Raw genomic sequence first — 20,016 nt, 5'->3', positions numbered from 1 at the left:
CAGCTATATTTCATAGTCTTCAGGAATGTAGGCTTGTTTAATTTCAGCCACCATTCCTTTCCAAGAAGTAATAGGACCTTTTCCTTCTTTTTCCCTCTTTGTTTGCACAAATTTCCACCAATTGAGAGCAGTGCCTCTCAATCTTGACCTTGCCACTTTAACCTTTTGAGCATCAGAGACACCATCACATTCAAAATGATTCTCCATTCCTTCAATCCATTTCATGATGAGATCCAAATCCATCTTGCCACTGAATAGAGGAATGCCTTCCAAGGCTTTACTATTTATTGCTTTGATTGCCTTCAAGAAAGGCTCTTTTGGTAAAATAGGATCTGGTGTTGGAGTTTCTTCTTCCAACTCAATGTCTTTTTCTTTAGCCTCCTTATCTTCTTTCTGCTCCATCTTGTCCTTGAATTTATCTATAGTGTCTTGGACCTCACTTAACAACTGTTCTAGTTGTGCCAATCTTTCTCTCAAAGACCCGTTGTCTTCTTCTTGCTCTTCTACCTTCTTAGCCAATTCAACATTGGTTACCATTGTGTTAGAATCACTAGATTCACTAGGTGAATGCATTCACCTTTTTTTGCACTTGCTTTGTCCCACACCTTTCCAGGCTCTGATACCAATCTGATGGGGAAGGCTAGGATAGACTAGCTAGTCTATGCTTGTCATCCAACAATAGGATCTTGGTGTTTTCACTACACCTATATGGTCTATAGGATTTCTTGCAACTTAGAACATCACCTGACCTTCCCTAACCTTCCCACTAGGTGAAATAATCAAATCTTGCTCCATGACTCACTTATCCTCCTAGGAGTGCAATTCTTCCAAAATGCATATGTAAGTCTACCAGAGTTCCACGGTAATACCTATTCCAACTAAGGTTTTGATGAGTTTTAATGTTTCTATTGGAACACTTTTAGTATGCTTGAATAGATGGTAACAATGGGTTCATACCTGATTTCTTGGTTTCTTCACAAAAAGGCTACTCGAAGAGCCCTAAATTAGGCCTCCACGCAGATTTGTAGGGATAGTAACTTATTAACCTTAAGTATTCATCAGACCTGGCCTTAATAAAAAAAATTTCATACATCACATACTCAAATATTTTTGAAGTTTTAAGCCACCAAAAAGGTGTACAACAATAATGGTAAAAATGAGAGTTTTGAAGGGTTTTGAGGGCTGCCTGCTATCCTCAACTTTCAAACACCTTATTCAACTCATCAAAAATTTTTCTCTACAAAAAAGAATCTTCTTATATCCCTCTTGAATCCCTCCAAAGGGAAAGTCTTGAATCTTTATGCTTTGCTCTTGAGAACAAATTCTTTGATGCTTGCTCCTAGTCGGGCATTGCCTAGCTCGCCTAGGGCTTTGTCAAAAAAATGCTTGCACACATTTTCTGGGCCCTTTCTTGCAATATGTTACACATTAGGATCTATAGTCTTGGAATCCAAATGGCCATTGAAATGCCATGGTGGAAACAAGAGCTACATCCTGTTCATTGTTGACAACTCAAAACTAGACAACAAACTCTTACTTTTAAAGAAATTTAACAAAACCTTCCAAAACCTTTTTACAAATCTAATATAATGCATGTATAATGGAGAATATACAAGATAATAACTAGAAAATGCAAAAAAATGATAGTAAAAATTATTTTCTGCCAAAAAACACCAAAAACCAGTCAAAACGTATTAAAAACCAGTCACAGTTTGTTGTAGCAGCACAATGCAATGCAAAAAAATGTCTTCCAACCCTTTGTTCATGTTTTTCCAACCTTAAATAGGATATCCCATGGTGTATAGGTTGATTTAGGGCATTTTTAGCCACTTAAACAAGTTAGCTTGCTCTCTAACACAAGTTCCTTAACACTTTTACATAAGTGACCAGCAACTTAGTAATTTTTAGTTCTTTTTTTTTTCTCTTTGCAATTTTGTCACCAAGACCATTTTTATGTCTTCTCAAGGAACTCTTGGGCTTCAAGCTTCCCCCAATACACCATTCCAATGTTTTAGGAACACCCTATGCACTAGAAATCAAAACATCACAACATGACGATACATTGTCAATCACTTAGACCAAGAGCCTAAACTAGAGAAAAACACACCAAATGAGATAGAAACTCTTATTCTATCTACACACTTCTTAGAAGAAGTTCATCACACCAAAATTTGATATGGTGGGAGCCTTGAAATGGTGCTCCTGCACCATACAAGAATTCCAATGAAAGCATAAATCATAAGAAAGCATACTCCAAAACCAAAGCACCAAGTGAAAACATCTAGCAATGGTCACATTAGGACAATAGACTTTCTCTATACACCGGTCCCTAGTAGTGGTATGGGTAGCTAGGCCTCCCAACCATGTGGAACCCACAAGCCCACTCCTTCCATGCTAATGGAGATAATGATCCAACCACAAACATGCACCAACAAGCAACCATGGCTAACACACATGCCAAGAAGTATGATGACTAAAACCAAGACATAGACAATGCATAAACTATAGGTCCTAGTTAGATAGTCAATAAGATACTAAGTAGGGGATGACATCATGGAGAGTCACTTGGCATTGACAAGCCCAAGCTAGTATTGGCAGCTACTCTTTGCAACAGAAGGCACACAACCTAGGTAGCAACTCTTCTCGACAAAAGGCGCACAACCCAAACATTTTAATTATCTTATATTTATTACCACCCAATATTTTAATTTAGTTATCACTTATATAAAACTTCTTCTACCAACCAATGAGAAATATTCACCAAGTTGCAGGATAGAAGCCCCTCCATATGCTACCTACCCAACCCATGCTCATCCAACGATGAGTACCCATAAGCATGCAAATTCCCAACCCAACCCCAATGATCATAACTTTTCGAAGTACCATAGAAGATCAGGACTCCCAAGTCACTTGAAAAAGGTATGTGTACATACTCATGTGTTGTGCACCACCATCATGAAGATCATAATGCAAGGGCTGGATGAGAACACAAGCAAAAAGTCACTAAACTAAAAACAAACTAGGGAGGATGGATGTGACAAACATCCCAATGCAACACAAAAGTGCAATAAAGGTTTGACCAACATCCAAATAGATAATCCAGGTCCATGACCCAATTCATGCCAAGAAAACCTAAGGAATAAGGGTAGCATGCAAAATGAGGTAAAAACCCCCAAAACTGGAGAACTTCAAAATTAAAAGCCATTTGACCTTTGAGTACAAACCCCCCCCCCCCCCCCCCCAAAAAAAAATTTAATAATATTTGGGTTTGGACATTGTATGCAAAAATGGCTACATAACAATGTGAAACCCCAAACCCCCATCCCAAAAATAAGGAAAATGTTCATATCCAACCAACTGGGCAAAACCAACAATAGAAATGGAGGGGAACATTAATTCTCAGCCTCCTAACAAACTACTACAAAAAATAGAAGTTGAAAAAAAGCAAAAACAAGAAACTGGAAAGGCCTACCTAATAGCAAAAGGGGTGGAAATTGAAATTAGGCTAATAAAATAAATAATCCACCAAAATTACCAAAAGTGATGACAAAGTAAGGTCTCCTCGAGCTGGATCCAATGAGACTGATCTCATGCAAATCCCATGCTCATAGCTCTCAGAACAAACAAAAATCAAATCCTTCAGAAGAGGATTTTAGAAAAGCTCTCCAAATTTCTCAAATCCAAAATAGAAAAAGTGAGGAATTGAATTCCTCTTTCCAAACTTATTCACTTTTCAAGTGAATAGTCAATTAGGGAAAATAGCTAGTTGGACTAGCTAGACTCCAAATCAACCCAAATGAAAATAGGTTATTCCTCATAATGGGAATTCACCTAAGGTAAAACTACTAGAAATAAAATTTAATAAGATATAAAGCCCAAAAACCCAAAATCACAAAAAATCACTTAACAACTTTCACGACAATGTGAAGCTCTGAATGCATAAACAAACTCACTGGTCTAATCACATAATGTAGATGAGTTTGGATATAATAATCACCGAAAGGTTTTAATTTAAACAATTAAAATAAGGATACGTCAAACATATAGGGATTGTATATGAGCAATGTTAGTATGCTAATAGAAACCAAATTTAAATAAAGCTTCTACAAACTAAACAAAATTCATAAACTTCAAGATAGACTAAGATGAACTCTCAATTGAGAATATGAGCCATTAATGGGCTCTCTCAATGAGAAGCTCTCTTTTTGAGTAGCTTTGTCTAAATAGATAGGATGTATGCTCAAGCTTATTCTTCAAAAAGGGCTTCAAATGGAGTTGGAATTTGGGTGTGACTATATGGTTTTGATGTAAAATGGCTTCTCAAAATGGCATTATGACTTTACTTCATGGATTGTGTTATTTTGCAAAGGGGAAGGATCTAATTTATAGGCAAGAGGCTTGAGAGATTGAGGGCTAAGATGCAAGGATGGGAAAAAGCTCATGGAGAGGTCAGATTGCATGAGAGGGGAGCACATGGATTGTGCTTCCTTACAGCCAATCAAGGAGTGACACATGTCACATGGTGAGAGGATGGAGGAAAGGGAAAGGACGAGTCAACAAAGGAGGCTCAAGGGATAAAATATTCATAAAGACCCTTTATAAGTGCTTTGTAAGAACATTTATGACTTTGTGGGTTTTATAAAGTTTTGTGGTTGAAGATATTTGTGAGAGATACCATGAAATTCGAATTTGAGGGTTTTGGGGGATTTTAAGCTTGCTTAGGGTTGAAAAAATGATTAGAGGAAGGGTTAGAGATGGCTTAGGACTAGGCAAGTGGATGGCAAGTGGATTGCAATTAATGAGGGTGGGTGAAGGAGGAGATATTTGTTAACTTTGGCTTGGGTTAGTAAGTTTTAACCCATGTTTAGAGAATGTGACAAGGTTAGGAGGGGATTAGGATTAGGTTTAAAGACATCTTCTAGAAGATTCTAGACTTTGGATGAGGATGAAGACTTTCTAGAAGAGTCTAGAACTTCCTAGGATAAGATTTTATGAAATAAATAAAGTTTTATTTATTTCAAGGGTTTGGGTTGAGGAGATATTTATTAAAATATTTTTAATAAACATGAGGATTAATATTTAATCTTGATTAAATATTTTGAGTTGGGATTAGGGGTAGGAAATGATGGGATTAGCCTTTAATCAAAATTAAAGAAGGATTAGAAGATTTTGGAAGAGGTTAGTGGTCTTAAGGAAATTGGCCAAGTTTTGGGCAAAAAATAAATTTTTTATTTATTTTGGATTTTTTGGTCAATTTATTAATTAAATAATTAATAAATAAGGAAATAATGTTTAAATAAGATTTAAACATTTTTGGGAGGGATTCTTTAATTAAATATTTTTAATTAAGATAAAGGGATTTAATGGCATAAAAATAAATAAATTAATTAAATAATTAATTAATTAATTAATGATGATGTCATCAGGAATTTTTCAAAAAATAAAAATACATTATTTTCTAAAGGTTTTGAGGTGCCTACAGGGATGACATTGGTAAAATGAATAATTGAATCACTAACTCCATGTGCCACTACTAGGGATATAATTCCTGCACACTAAAACACACGATCAAGTGAAATTGCATAATAATATCATAACTGAAGCAATAATGCATTAAATACCTAATTAATCCATTTTCATCACTCACATTTGCATAAAGCATAAAGATACAAGAATGATGTAAATCACTATTAGTGAACAGTTTTTCCCATGGATGTTCATGTATCAAAACTGAGAAAAGAATGTAAACTAACAAGTGAATTCCTACTCGAATAATTTAGGAATTCTCTGCTTAAATTTTTTTCCAAATGAAATAGGTGTAGCTACCTTTACTGCATTGAAAGTTTTAACTAAATAAACTCAACAGAGTAACTCTCTAAGAATGTAATATGCTGGAGATGTTGGAACAAGTTATTTTATCTCATCAATATGAAACAAACATTAATGCAGAAGAACCACTCGACTTTAATTATCAAAATGATCCACATAGCTGAATAATTAAATTATCGAGCAGGAAAAATTTCATGAACTCATTTCCCATAGAATTTCCAGATTCAGAATTCACATTTTAAAAATCGATAACAGATGCTGCTAAAAGCTTAAATAGTATCTATAGAAATACTAAAAATAAGTAGACAACAGTACCCGCTTACAAATCTCTCAACCCAAAATCAAACTATAGAATTTGAAGTCTTTGTTGAAGTTCTGAAATGTTACTTATAAACTTGAAATAAAACTGTAAACAAAAGTAGTTCTGTCTATAAGCCTACTGGAGAAATTTGAACCCCTCAAACAATACTAATTATTACAATTATAGGCATGGGGCTAGACTTGAGCCAAAAATTACCCTTCCATGAGTTAATTGTCTTTTGGAATACCTAATAACTGAAAATGCAAGAAAACCAAATGGTAAAGAAACTATAGCTAAGCAGTTCTTGATTAGTTTGAATTATCACCACCAACCGCTCCTCTTGCAAGCTTCCACATTTAGTAGAAAATTGCAAAGGTGGAAATAATGGATTGATGTGGAAGACCAATGTAGGCAAGCCTTTGTTTCCAAATTTCCTTCATCTTTTTCAATTCAGCAACCTTTTCTTCGTGCATCTCCAAGTGCTTCAGGTTGATAATTAACATAGCTTTAGTGTGAGCCACGTTGGAGAAATCTTCCTTGACTGGTGTCCTTTTGTCCTACCATTCCTAAAATTTCTTTTGCACTTCTTTGATTATCTCATCTGATTGGGCAATGGAGTCATCTTCTCTTTCCATGAATTGTTTTACAAACCACTTAAGGTCATTCTGAATAATCTGATGTATAACTTTAAGTTCTTGCAATGCTTCTTTGATTTTAGATACCCCTTGTGCCAATGCTTCATTTTTCCATTCGATGCAATCTTTTATGACATATAAAGTTTTTTCATCAAGACCCACTACAGGACATTTAGCTTGAAATTTATGCAACCCAAATTCCTGCACATCCTCTAGCAATATTACCACTTTGCCCCAGTTATTCTTATCTTTTTTATATCCATCGTTACTCACCTCCACCTTTTTAGTAATATTTGATATCTCCTTTGAAGCATGATCTAAATGTCCAATGTGTTTTATAGTATTAAGCAAAACATCTTGTACCCATTCACCTGCTACTTTGGCTACTGCTTTGCATTTGCATAAATTCTCCAATGATTGCTGGTTGGTTGTAGAGGATACGTCAACAATGGCTGACATCTCATGAATCGGCTTGGCTATCTCAGCCGCCCATCGCCCTAAAGTTTTGTCAAATTTGATCCTCGACTCTATTCTTGCTTTTTTCACTTTAGGCATCTTACCAAGGCACTTGCTAACCAAGTCATCAATTGGCATGGATATGGGAACAATGCTTCTTTTCTTTTCCATTGATGTCTCCAGCCATTTGGGAGTTGCCTGTTCTTTTTCTACAGTGGAGGAAATATTGACTATAGTGAGGTTACCCTGTTGATTGTCAGCGGTTGCTGATAAGCTCTAAGTCTCTGGTAAATTGTCTGCCATGGGTGGGTCTTCTATTGCCTCAAGGTCCACAGTTATAGTGCTCTTACTTTTAGTGATCAGTTCCTTCTTCGTACTTGAGCGAGTTATCCTTTTACTCTTCAGAGTCTCCTCTTGAACCTAAAGTTGAAGTGCTTTTAGAACTGCTCCAACTTTGACTTCAAGTGGACTTGCAAAAAATTCAGGGACACTTTGATTAGTTTGCTTTTGGGAAACTCTTTTATCTTTGCTCCTTGAAGATTTCTCAGAAAAGCTTGGAGTAATTGTCACCCTTGATTTTATCCATTTGGCAGTTCTGGCTATCACATCTTTGGTACGAGCATACACATCATTCTCTTCTCTTTTCTCCCAGTTGATTTCTGGAATAGGTATCCATTCAATTTGATCTATGTAAAATTGATCAACTATTTCCTCAGAGTCATCATCCTTCAACCCATAGGTATCCAGCTCTACGTTGAACATGATGACCTGCTTAATGGTTAAGCATGACCAAAGCCTCTTCCTCACCTCAAATTCATTTTGGCAATTCACCCAGAAATCCTCTAGCTGTGGGGAGTGAAACAGAGAAAATGCATTTTTGACATTATTTCTGTTAAAGCCGATGTAATCAAAATCTAGCCGAGAGGTGAAAGGTTTAAGACACAAGCGGGTCAATGACTTGGCTGATAATAGAGCTTCTTTCACACTAGGGCATTTATAATGTCCAATTTCAATCGGAAAGAATACTAAAGAGGATTTTTTAGAAATTTGAAAGGACTCAACGAGAGAGGAAAACTGTCTACACATTTCTGATAACACCATAGAGTCTAAATAGTAGCGTGGTAGTTTCAAGGGTTCACCAGAAAAACCACCTACTCTGATATAGGTAAATCTAGGAAACTGAATAAAATAGCAACCATAAATTTGAATAGCTTTTTTGGCTTCCTCTAACATCCTATCATTCTCTCGACCTTGTAGTTCAAAAGCCAATTTCCCTAAAAAGACATCATTGATTTTCTTAAATTCTTTACATATTGTGTCTTCTTGGAGATCACTATAATACTGATATATAGGCATGTCATCTATCCAAGGTGAATGTGGGAGAAAATCCCAATCTTTGGACGCTGCTAGGATGTAGATCAGGTAAGAAGATAAGAAGAACGAACTGCAGTTGGTCACATTAATCAGGCCCTTGTGCAAGTTCTTAGCTATGAGGTCTGACCAATCAATAAACTTGACTCCCTCCACTATCTTCTATATAAAGAAATACATCCAGGATTCCCAGTGGAAAGCATGTTCATTTCCTTTAATTCTATTCAAAAGGAGGACAATATCTACAATCTCTTTGATAAAATGTTCGATAGTTAGTGGTTTGGATAATCTAAAACCTCCCTCTGTGGGCTTCAAGAGCTAGGACTGAGCAATCTTGGTGTCGTAGCTGGTTTTATTTTCTGCATATAGGTGCTCAGCTTCCTCAAATTTCCAAGGCTCATAGGATTCTTTATGAGGGATTCTGAGGCAGAATTTACACTGGTTCTATTGATTTTGACAACTACTTCTCCTGAGGCTTTCTTAACACACCTCGAAACAGGGTCGAAATGATTTGCACACTCAAGAATACATTCAAGGTATTGGATAGCAGCGGGAAAAGTGGCGGCTTCTAATAAACCACTATCAACTAGCCTCTGGTAAATGGGACTTGACAGAGAAGTTTTGGCTCTTTCGATGACTTCAGGAAAATTTTTATTAACCAAAAATGTATCACGAATTTTAGGAAAGGAACTAAGTAATGGAGGCTTCTCCAATTTGGGCATTTTTGGTCGGAAAAGCATCATGATTATTATGACAGCAAATCTAGAGAACCAGGTTTAAAATACTTTCCAAAACAAAGCAAAGCACAACCAAAATGCAAGGGAGAAATGGAGATACACTTACAGTTTGACAAGGACACAGCCCAAAATTCGCCTTTCTCACCCAAAAGCGCCGAGATTTTTTCTTGGAGAAAATGAGATGAGTGGGAAAGGGTAATTACATGCATTTAAAGAATGAAATGGATAGAGGATCATAGGACAGATTTAGCAAGTAAAAATCATGATTGCTCATTTGTGTGACATTCATCATAAAAGGTGCTACAGGTGTTCTTGTTTTAAATACCCTGTCAAATACGCATGCACCTTCCCATAACAAGTAATCATTAAATGACACCATTAATACTCCATAAGTATTGCTCAGAGAGAATACATGCTGCTTTAGATTTCTTTACATATGACTTCAGGTGCTTTGGGAAAATATTATGCTCGGACCAACCTTGGAATGGCTCAAAAATCTTTAATCTGCATACAAAATCGTTAGTAGACAAAATCAACACTGAAATTGAAGTTGAGGTTTTGAGTGATCGGCTTCAACATCAACTTGGACTTCAAGCTTACAAAGGTCGACTCGATAAAACTAGTGTGCTTATTACATGCAGACCAATAAGACTTCTAACCTGAAGTTGAAGTAAATTACGACTTCAAGTTCAACTTCAGAGGGATGACTTGGGACCAAAATTTGATAGGTGACAACTAAAATTACAAGCTCTAACAATCGGCTCCTATTGGGGAATGAGACTGAAAGGATCATGAATGAACCTAGGGTCTAAGGCTTGCAGAACGAATCAAAAGACAACAACACAACACACCAAACTCAACAAGAAAGGAAAGAAAGCCAAAAGACAGTATTTACAATGAAACGCGACATAGACCTAAAGATGATACATTTTGAGATCTTGCCCATTGAAGGACAAGGGAAGTTCATCACCATGTGGATATTGCAGCTTGAAGGCATTTGAACCTAGTTCCTTAGATATTTCAAACGATCCTTTCCATAAGCTTTCAAACTTAGAATGAGCTCCTTTAGGTTCTTTCCTTTTATCCCATAGCAGGACTTGATCTCCTTTCATGAATTTTTGAGGTCTTGCTTTTTGATTGAAAATATTTTTGACTCTTGCCTAGTGATTTGTGATATGATCTACTAGCTCCCTCCTCTCTTCTTCTATCTTTTGGAGATATAATATTCTCTTCTTAATGGAAGACTGAAATACCTCTCCTTTGATTGCCTTCTGTAAATTCAAAGTGGCTAATTCCAGAGGCAGGGATAGTTGTGCTTCAACTCCATATACCAGTTCAAAAGGTTTCATACCTATGGCTCTTTTAGGAGAGGTTCTATCAGCCCAAACTGCTTCATACAACTTCTTGTGCCAATCTTTTCCTTTTTCATCCACCAATTTCTTCATAATGTTGACCAAGTTTTTATTTGTGGACTCTGCTTGTCCATTGCCTTGAGGAAAGTAATTCAAAGAATGTGACAAATGGAATCCATGATCATAGCAGCATAACTAGATCTCTCTGGATGAAAAATTTTGTGCATTATCCGTCACTATTTTGCTGGGAGTGCCAAAACGGGTCAGAATGTTTTCAATCAAAAATTTGCACACTACTTGTGAAGTTGTTGCTTTAACCAGAATGACCTCTATCCATTTTGTAAAATAATAAGTAGCAGTGAGTATGTGTGTATGTCCCACATTTGAAGCTAGATTAATGGGTCCTATAAAATCCAATCCCTATTGTTGAAATGGTTCTTCTATGATCATTGGTTTCAAAGGCAAGGCGGCTAACTATGGTTTCCCAGTAAACAATTGACACTTTTCACAATTTCTAACCCAATGATAAGCAGACTTAAACATAGTTAGCCAATAATATCCACTTCTTAGGATCTTGAATGCGGTCACTATTGACGAAAAATGGCCCCCACAAGCTCCATCATGGAAAGTTCTTAGCAACTTATCCTGTTGATCCGTGTCAACGCATCTTAGAAACATGCCATCTAGCCCTCTCTTATATAAGGTATCATCAATTATAATAAATTGAGCTTCTCTAAGTTGAAGTGTGCACTGGTCTTTCCCTTTGAGGTGATCAGGACACCTTTCGTATGTCAGGAAATAGGCAATATCTGAATACCATTCATCCTTGAGACTCACAAACAAACAAGAGGGATATGATTCTTCTTTCTCTCCTTCTGCAATGAGTTTAAATAGGCCTTGTCCTTGAACTAATTTACTTGGGTGGATATCCAAGTCAAATTCCTAGACTTTTGCTACCCATGTTGCTCGATTGTTGACTGCTACATCTTGCTGTGTGAGAATGCTTTTGACTACTGTGGATGGCACATATACTATAGAATGAGAGTGCAAAATGTAATATCTGAAGTACATTACTACTTTTACCACAGTGAATGCTTGTTTTTCAAATAATGAGTACTTGAGTTCGTGTTTCTTTAGAGGTATGCTCATAAAAGAGATGGGTGTCTCTTCCCTTTTATCATTCTTCTAAAGTAGCATGCCTGATAGTGTGTTCTCAGAAGCATAACAGTAAATTATAAAATCTCTTTTAAAATTAGGAGGAAATAGCGTTGGGGCTTTTTCAATAGCTTCTTTTACATCTTTGAATGCTTTTGATGTTGGTTCATCCCACTTGAAGTTTTGCTTCTCACCGAGTAACTTAGCCATAGGTTTGACAACCTCTGCAAAGTCTGGCACAAATTTTCTTAGAAAATTGATCTATCCAAAGAAGGATTTTACACCATTTCTATTGACAGGGAGGCATAATTTCTAAATGGCTTTCACTCTTTCTAGGTCAATTTTGATTCCTTCTTTTGAGACCAGGTGTCCAAGTAACTTCCCTTCGGTCACAGCAAAAATTGATTTCTTGGGATTTAATGAGATTCCATGATCTCTACATTTCTGGAGCACTTTCCTCAATTCTTTCAGGAGTTTCTTCCGTCTCCTAGAAAAAACTGTCATATCATCCAGATATACTGTAATACTGTGATATGAATATCAGGATTTAACTGTGTGATTTTGAGTCAAACTTGATGACCCATGTTTCATGAGTAGTGATTCAACATGAATCCATCTCTCATGAGAATAAATGGAACACTTAGCACTCATTGGATCTAGGTGATGCTCACAGGGGTGAAGCACCAGGACTTCCCGGGAGGTCACCCATCCCAGTACTACTCCAGCCTGAGCGCGCTTAACTACAGAGTTTCCTCCATAGTTAAACCCAAAGTTTGCAACCCCATTTGCAAAACCTTCACATAGTTAAATTGTAATACATCTGTCCAATAAATTACCAAAGGTTGAACTCATAGCTCATTGGAAAGTGGCACTAGCATTTATTAAGCCGAAAGGCATTCTTTTGTGAGAAAAAGTTCCCCATGGTGTTGTAAATGCCGTTTTGTGTTGATCTTCTTCAGCAACTTCTATCTGGTTATAACTTGAGAAGCCATCTAGGAAAGACATCATTTCTGACCTAACAACTATTTGAAGAACTTGATCCATTATTGGTAAGGCAAAGTTGTCTTTCAAACTAGCTTGATTAAGATTTCTTAAATCAACACAAATCCTTATTTCTCCATTTTTCTTTCTGACTGGTACTATGTTCGCCACCCATGTGGAATGGTGGATTGGAAAAATAATTCGAGCTTTAAGCATCTTATCTATTTCCCTGAATATGGCATCAAAAACCTTTGGATTATATGTTCTCAATTTTTGCCTAAAAGGAGAAGTTCCTGGTTTCAGAGTAATATGGTGTTTGTATTTACCATTTCTGAAAGTTTTCAAATCATCATAAGACCAGGCAAAAATGTCTATATATTTTGATAGGAGCTTTATGAATCTAGCTTTCTCACCTTCATCATAATAGGTTCCCAGATTGATGATTTTGGGGTTATGCTTATCACCTAGATTCACTTTCTCATAATCAGCATTTGGATCTTCACTAGGTGTTAAATCTTGAGCTAGGAAGGTATCTTTCTTATCGAAAAGCTTTTCAAGCTCAACTAAGCCTTTAGGTATAATATTTCCTTTTAATTGCACCATATTACCTTCTTCATGTGGATCAGGACAAAACGATCTACATCCTACATCTGAACCTTCAAAGTAATTCATAGAAAATTTTTCAACACTTTGCAAAAAGGCATTAATATGAGCATGATCTTTGAATACTTGCCAATTGCTATTATTATCAAGAACACTTGGTCTGTGGATGATCTCCACTAAATACTTCTGGTCTATGAAATCAGGATGAGGAATTAACAAAGAAGCTAAAATTGCTAAGGAGTCTACTTTGTCATTTAGCTCTCAAGGAATGGTTTCAATTCCAAAGGCATCAAAATATTCAATTTTATCCCACACGCAGTTCTTGCAATGTTTCAATCTCTGATTTTTGACTATAAACATGCCTTTCACTTGTTTTACAATTAGCTCTACATCTCCTCTGGCTTTCAACAGCTTGATGTTCTTCCTCTTAGCCTCTTTGATGCCGAGGAGTAGGGCTTCATACTTAGCTATGTTATTAGTATTTTCAAAGGCAAGCTTATAAGAAAAAGGAAATCTTTGATTATCAAGTGATATAAGGACTATACTAGCTCCATATCCATTCAAACAACAACTTCCATCAAACTCGAGAATCCACAACAAATCTTCACCCAATGGCTTCTCACCTATTTTCTCATCTTCAGACATAATTGAATAGTTAGCAAAATCTGTCTCCTGATAAAGGATTTGAGATTTGGGGTCATCAGATGGGAAGACTATATATTTAGATTTGGTTTTAGGTAATAGGGTTACTTTCTCTTTCCCAATAGGCACCACAGCTTGAGACCAATCCATCTTAACTTCCCCTCCTAGGTCTCGATAGAAAGTTTGACTAAGAAGCATGCCATAACTTGTGGGGATATCCACTACTAGGATGGTGAGTTTAACCCTTTTCTCTGGGTAAGCAGCTAATGCCACTTGGGCATCTTTAATTTGACCCACCAATGGTACCTGTTTGGAATCCATGGAATAACATTTTCCAAATGTTTTGGTTAAAGGAAGATCTAAATCTTTTGCTACTACTGTTGGCATTATGTTATCAGAAGCCCCTGAATCTATGATGCAGTTACTCAATTTAAACCCATGAAGAAAGAGGGAAACATAAAATGGATCATGCTTGCAGTTATAAGAAGGTGCAGGACTAATGGAGTCTGGTTGAATTACCTCCTCCTGATCATGAGACTTTTGTGCTTCTGGTTTCTTTCTTTTGGAGAGATCTTTTTTATGTTCAACAACTACTTCACTACCTTGTGAGACCTTGACTTTTTTTATTTTCTTAGCTTCTTTATCAGGGGATGCCTGGTTAACATATTCAATCAGCTTATCAAGTTCACTGGGATTCATTCTTAAAAATTCTGTAGGAGAAATTTGTATCTTGGATGTTTTACAAAACTCCACGATGTCAAACGAGGAATCGGGATCAGATACCCTTTTTAGGATTTGAGGAGTAGTTGTAAAGATAGGTGATGACTTATATACTTTTTTCTCTTCAGCCTGAGTTCAAATTGAAATACCTTTGCTATGAATATTAGCTATTGCAGTTTGTTGCCCTCGGGTTAAGATCGAACATGAAGCTTCTTCTAAGGTTAATAAGATATCATCACCTCTGTCAGAATCAGATTCATACTCAAGGTAATAATTTACGGAGTCGCCAGGTTCCTCAAAAGATTCTTCTTCTATTATCACATTAGTTGAAGCCACCCTTTCTGCTTCTAGTTGCTGATATCTAATATTTTTAGGGCAAGAAGTTCCCTCATGGTCATTTTTAAGATGGAAGACACACATGTTGTTTTTTTCGGGTGGAGCTTCAATCTGTAATCTTTGTTGACTTGAGGGTAATGCAAATTGTTTCCCTTGATAACTACTTTGGCCTGGATATTTTCTTGGGATATCTTGGTCTGGTGTGTTCATTTTAGGGAGTTGTTTCTTGAGAGTCATCACATCGTTGATTAACTTTTGAACTAATGGGTTTGACTTTTCTGAGGAAGGTGATTGAGTTTTAGAACCTTGCATTTCTTTCTTCCATTTTCCTACAGCTAAAAGATCATCTTCTAGTTCAACAGCTAATCTTTGAGCTACCTCAACATTTGCTACTCTATTTCTCCTCAAATGAAAACTAATGTCCGGAGGCATCACATTAATAAAGAATCCTTTACGGTTTTCATCATTGGGTCTCTTGGTAGCAAGAATCTTATGAATTATCTTATTGAATTTTGCTACAAAATCCCTCATGGGTTTGTGTACCTCCTTTTTCAATTGAGTCAGTTGAAGTAGCAAGGTATGTTCATCTTCAGAGGATTTAAATCTATCCTTGAAAGTAGTATTCATATGATTCCAGTTGGTAATAGATCCTTTAGGTAGATGATGAAACAGTCAGTCGCATCATCAATTAGAGTTTGCACAAATAATCACAGCTACATCTTCATGAGCCACAACAAGGACAACACATGATGTATTAAAGGCATTAAGTTGCTCATCGATTGATTTCTTTCCATCACCATAGAATTTAGGCAATACATCTTTTGCACCTTCGAGAAGTGGGTTTAGGTTACCTCCAAGAGCTAAGGGGCCCACTTGCGCGCCCCAAGAATTAGTAGCCATTGTAGGGAAAATGAGGTGCAAAGGCTGGATTTCTAAATAAGAAGGTATTAATGTCCTAGGTAGAATTAATGCTTGAAGGTTTACGACTACAGGAGTAGGTTTGCTAGGAGAAGTTGGCCTACTTTTTCTCTTGATGGACTTCTTTCACTTTTGAGAGAGATCAGGGGCAAAATTGAGAATTTTTACAAACTCATAAGATTCATCAATGAATCCTTTCCTTTCTTTGCTTCGAGTATACCTTTTGCCAACCAGCTTATCATTGTATAGGTTAATATGTAATGCTTAGAATGCTCTTGGAACTAGTCTATCCACTATTGCTTCCTTGTTAGCAATAGGTACACCCCTAATGAGTTCGGCTCTTTCTTCCTCTCTTTCAAGCACTTGATTAACTTGTGTAAATTTCTCTACGCTTGTTCTGAGTTTCCAGGCTAGTGCACTTAAGTCAAAAATGACATCTTCTTGTGTGTTATCGAACCCTAAGCCTGGTTGAAGTACTGGGAAAACTTCATGATGCGGTAACACCATTTTATCGTTCCCCAGTGGAGTCGCCAAAAACTGTTAGTGAACAGTTTTTCCCATGGATGTTCATGTATCAAAACTAAGAAAAGAATGTAAACTAACAAATGAATTCCTACTTGAATAATTTAGGAATTATCTACTTAAAATTTCTTCAAATGAAACAGGTGCAGCTACCTTTATTGCATTGAAAGTTTTAACTAAATAAACTCAATAGAGTAACTCTCTAAGAATGTAATCTATTGGAGATGTTGGAACAACTTATTTTATCTCATCAATACAAAACAAACTTTAATGCAGAAGAACCACTTGACTTTAATTATCAAAATGATCCACATAGCTAAATAATGAAATTATTGTGCAGGCAAAATTTCATGAACTCATTTCCCACAGAATTTCCAGATTCAGAATTCACATTTTCAAAATCGATAATAGATGTGGCTAAAAGCTTAAATAGTATCTACAGAAATACTAAAAATAAGTAGACAACAGAACCCACTTACAAAGCTCTCAACCCAAAATCAAACTATAGAATTTGAAGTCTCTGTTGAAGTTCTGAAATGTTACTTATAAATTGGAAATAAAATCGTAAACAAAAGTAGTTCTGTCTACAAGCCTGCTGGAGAAATTTGAACCCCGCAAACAATACTAATTATTACATTTATAGGCATGGGGCTGGACTTGAGCCAAAAATTACCCTGCCAAGAGTTAATTGTCTTTTGGAATACCTAATAACTGAAAATGCAAGAAAACCAAACAGTAAAGAAACTATAGCTAAGCAGTTCTTGATCAGTTTGAATTGTCGCCACCAACTACTCCTCTTGCCAGCTTCCACATTTTGTAGAAAGTTGAAAAGGCGGAAATAATGGATTGATGTGGAAGACCAATGTAGGAAAGCCTTTGTTTCCAAATTTCCTTCATCTTTTTCAATTCAACAACCTTTTCTTCATGTATCTCCAAGTGCTTCAGGTTGATAATTAACATAGCTTCAGTGTGAGCCACTTTGGAGAAATCCTGCTTGAATGGTGTCCTTTTGTCCTACAATTCCTTAAATTTCTTTTGCACTTCTTTGATTATCTCATCTGATTGGGCAACGGAGTCATCTTCTCTTTCCATGAATTGTTTTACAAACCACTTAAGGTCATTCTAAATAATCTGATGTATAACTTTAATTTCTTGCAATGCTTCTTTGATTTTAGATACCCCTTGTGCCAATGCTTCATTTTTCCATTCGATGCAATCTTTTATGACATACAAAGTTTTTTCATCAAGACCCACTATAGGACATTCAGCTTGAAATTTATGCAACCCAAATTCCTGCACATCCTCTAGCGATATTACCACTTTTTCCCAGTTATTCTTCTCTTTTTCATATCCATCATTACTCACCTCCACCTTTTTAGTAATATTTGATATCTCCTTTGAGGCATGATCTAAATGTCCAATGTGTTTTATAGTATGAAGCAGAACATCTTGTACCCATTCACCTACTACTTTAGCTACTGCTTTGCATTTGCGTAAATTCTCCAGTGATTGCTAGTTGGTTGCAGAGGATACGTCAACAATGGCTGACATCTCATAGATCAGCTTGGCTTCAGGATGCAATATAGCATTAATATACTGTGCCATGTTCTTAATTGTTTCCTTCATCTCCTGCTTATCTTGCCTGTCTTTTCACACCCTTTCTACGATCTTCTTGTTGGATACTTCAAAGAATTTCATATCTATCTCACGATTTGCCTTTCCAAGGTCAACCTTGGTTATCTAATAATCCTGAGGAGCTATGGAGTCTTGAGCACTTCCATTAGGTCATGTGGCTATGTTAGTCGCCCATCGCCCTGAAGTTTTGTCAAAGTTGATCCTCGACTCTATTCTTTCTTTTTTCACTTTAGGAGTCTTACCAAGGCACTTGCTAACCAGGTCATCAATTGGCATGGATATGGAAACAATGCTTCTTTTCTTTTCCATTGATGTCTCCAGCCATTTGGGAATTTCTTGTTCTTTTTCTACAGTGGAGGAAATATTGACTATAGTGAGGTTACCCTATTGATTATCGGTGGTCACTGACAAGCTCTGAGTCTCTGGTAAATTGTCTGCCATGGGTGGGTCTTCTGTTGCCTCAAGGTCCACAGTTATAGTGCTCTTACTTTTAGTGATCAGTGCCTTCTTAGTACTCGAGCGAGTTATCCTTTTACTCTTCAGAGTCTCCTTTTGAACCTGAAGTTGAAGTGTTTTCGAAACTGCTTCAACTTTGACTTCAAGTGGACCTACAACAAATTCAAGGACACTTTGATTAGTTTGCTTTTGGGCAACTCTTTTATCTCTTCTCCTTGAAGATTTCTCAGAAAAGCTTGGAGTAACTGCTGCCCTTGATTTTATCCATTTGGCAGTTCTGGCTATCACATCTTTGGTACGAGCATACACATCATTCTCTTCTCTTTTCTCCCAGTCGATTTTTGGAATAGGTATGCATTCAATTTGATCTATGTAAAATTGATCAACTATTTCCTTAGAGTCATCATCCTTCAACCCATAGGTATCTAGCTCCACGTTGAACATGATGACTTGCTTAATGGTTAAGCGTGACCAAAGCCTCTTCCTCACCTCAAATTCATTATGGAAATTCGCCCAAAAATCCTCTAACTGTGGGGAGTGAAACAGAGAAAATGCATTTTTGACATTTTTTCTGGTAAAGCCGGTGTAATCAAAATCTAGCCAAGAGGTGAAAGGTTTAAGACACAAGCGAGTCAATGACTTGGATGATAATAGAGCTTCTTTCACACTAGGGCATCTATAATGTCCAATTTCAATCAAAAAGAATACTGAAGAGGATTTTAGAAATTTGAAAGGACTCAACGAGAGAGGCAAACTATCTATAGATTTTTGATAACACCATAGAGTCTGAACAGTAGCGTGGTAGTTTCAAGTGTTCACCAGAAAAGCCACCTACTCTGGTATAGGTAAATCTGGGAAACTGAATAAAATAGCAACCATAAATTTGAATAGCTTTTTTGGCTTCCTTTGACATCCTATCATTCTCTTGACCTTGTAGTTCAAAAGCCAATTTCCCTAAAAAGACATCATTGATTTTCTTAAATTCTTTACATACTGTGTCTTCTTGGAGATCACTGTAATACTGATATATAGGCATGTCATCTATCCAAGGTGAATTTGGGAGAAAATCCCAATCTTTGGATGCTGCTAGGATGTAGATCAGGTGAGAAGATGAGAAGAACGGACCGTAGTTGGTCACATTAATCAGGCCCTTGCTCAAGTTCTCAGCTATGAGGTCTGACCAATCAATGAACTTGACTCCCTCCACTATCTTTTGTATAAAGAAATACATCCAAGATTCCCAATGGAAAGCATGTTCATTTCCTTTAATTCTATTCAATAGGAGGACAATATCTGCAATCTCTTTGATGAAATGCTCGATAGTCAATGGTTTGGGTGATCTAGAACCTCCCTCTGCAGGCTTCAAG

The sequence above is a fragment of the Cupressus sempervirens genome, chromosome 5 (assembly GCF_028749045.1).
Source record: "Cupressus sempervirens isolate cs-2001-9-10 chromosome 5, ASM2874904v1, whole genome shotgun sequence".
Classification (NCBI taxonomy): domain Eukaryota; kingdom Viridiplantae; phylum Streptophyta; class Pinopsida; order Cupressales; family Cupressaceae; genus Cupressus; species Cupressus sempervirens.
This window is presented reverse-complemented; position numbering follows the sequence as displayed.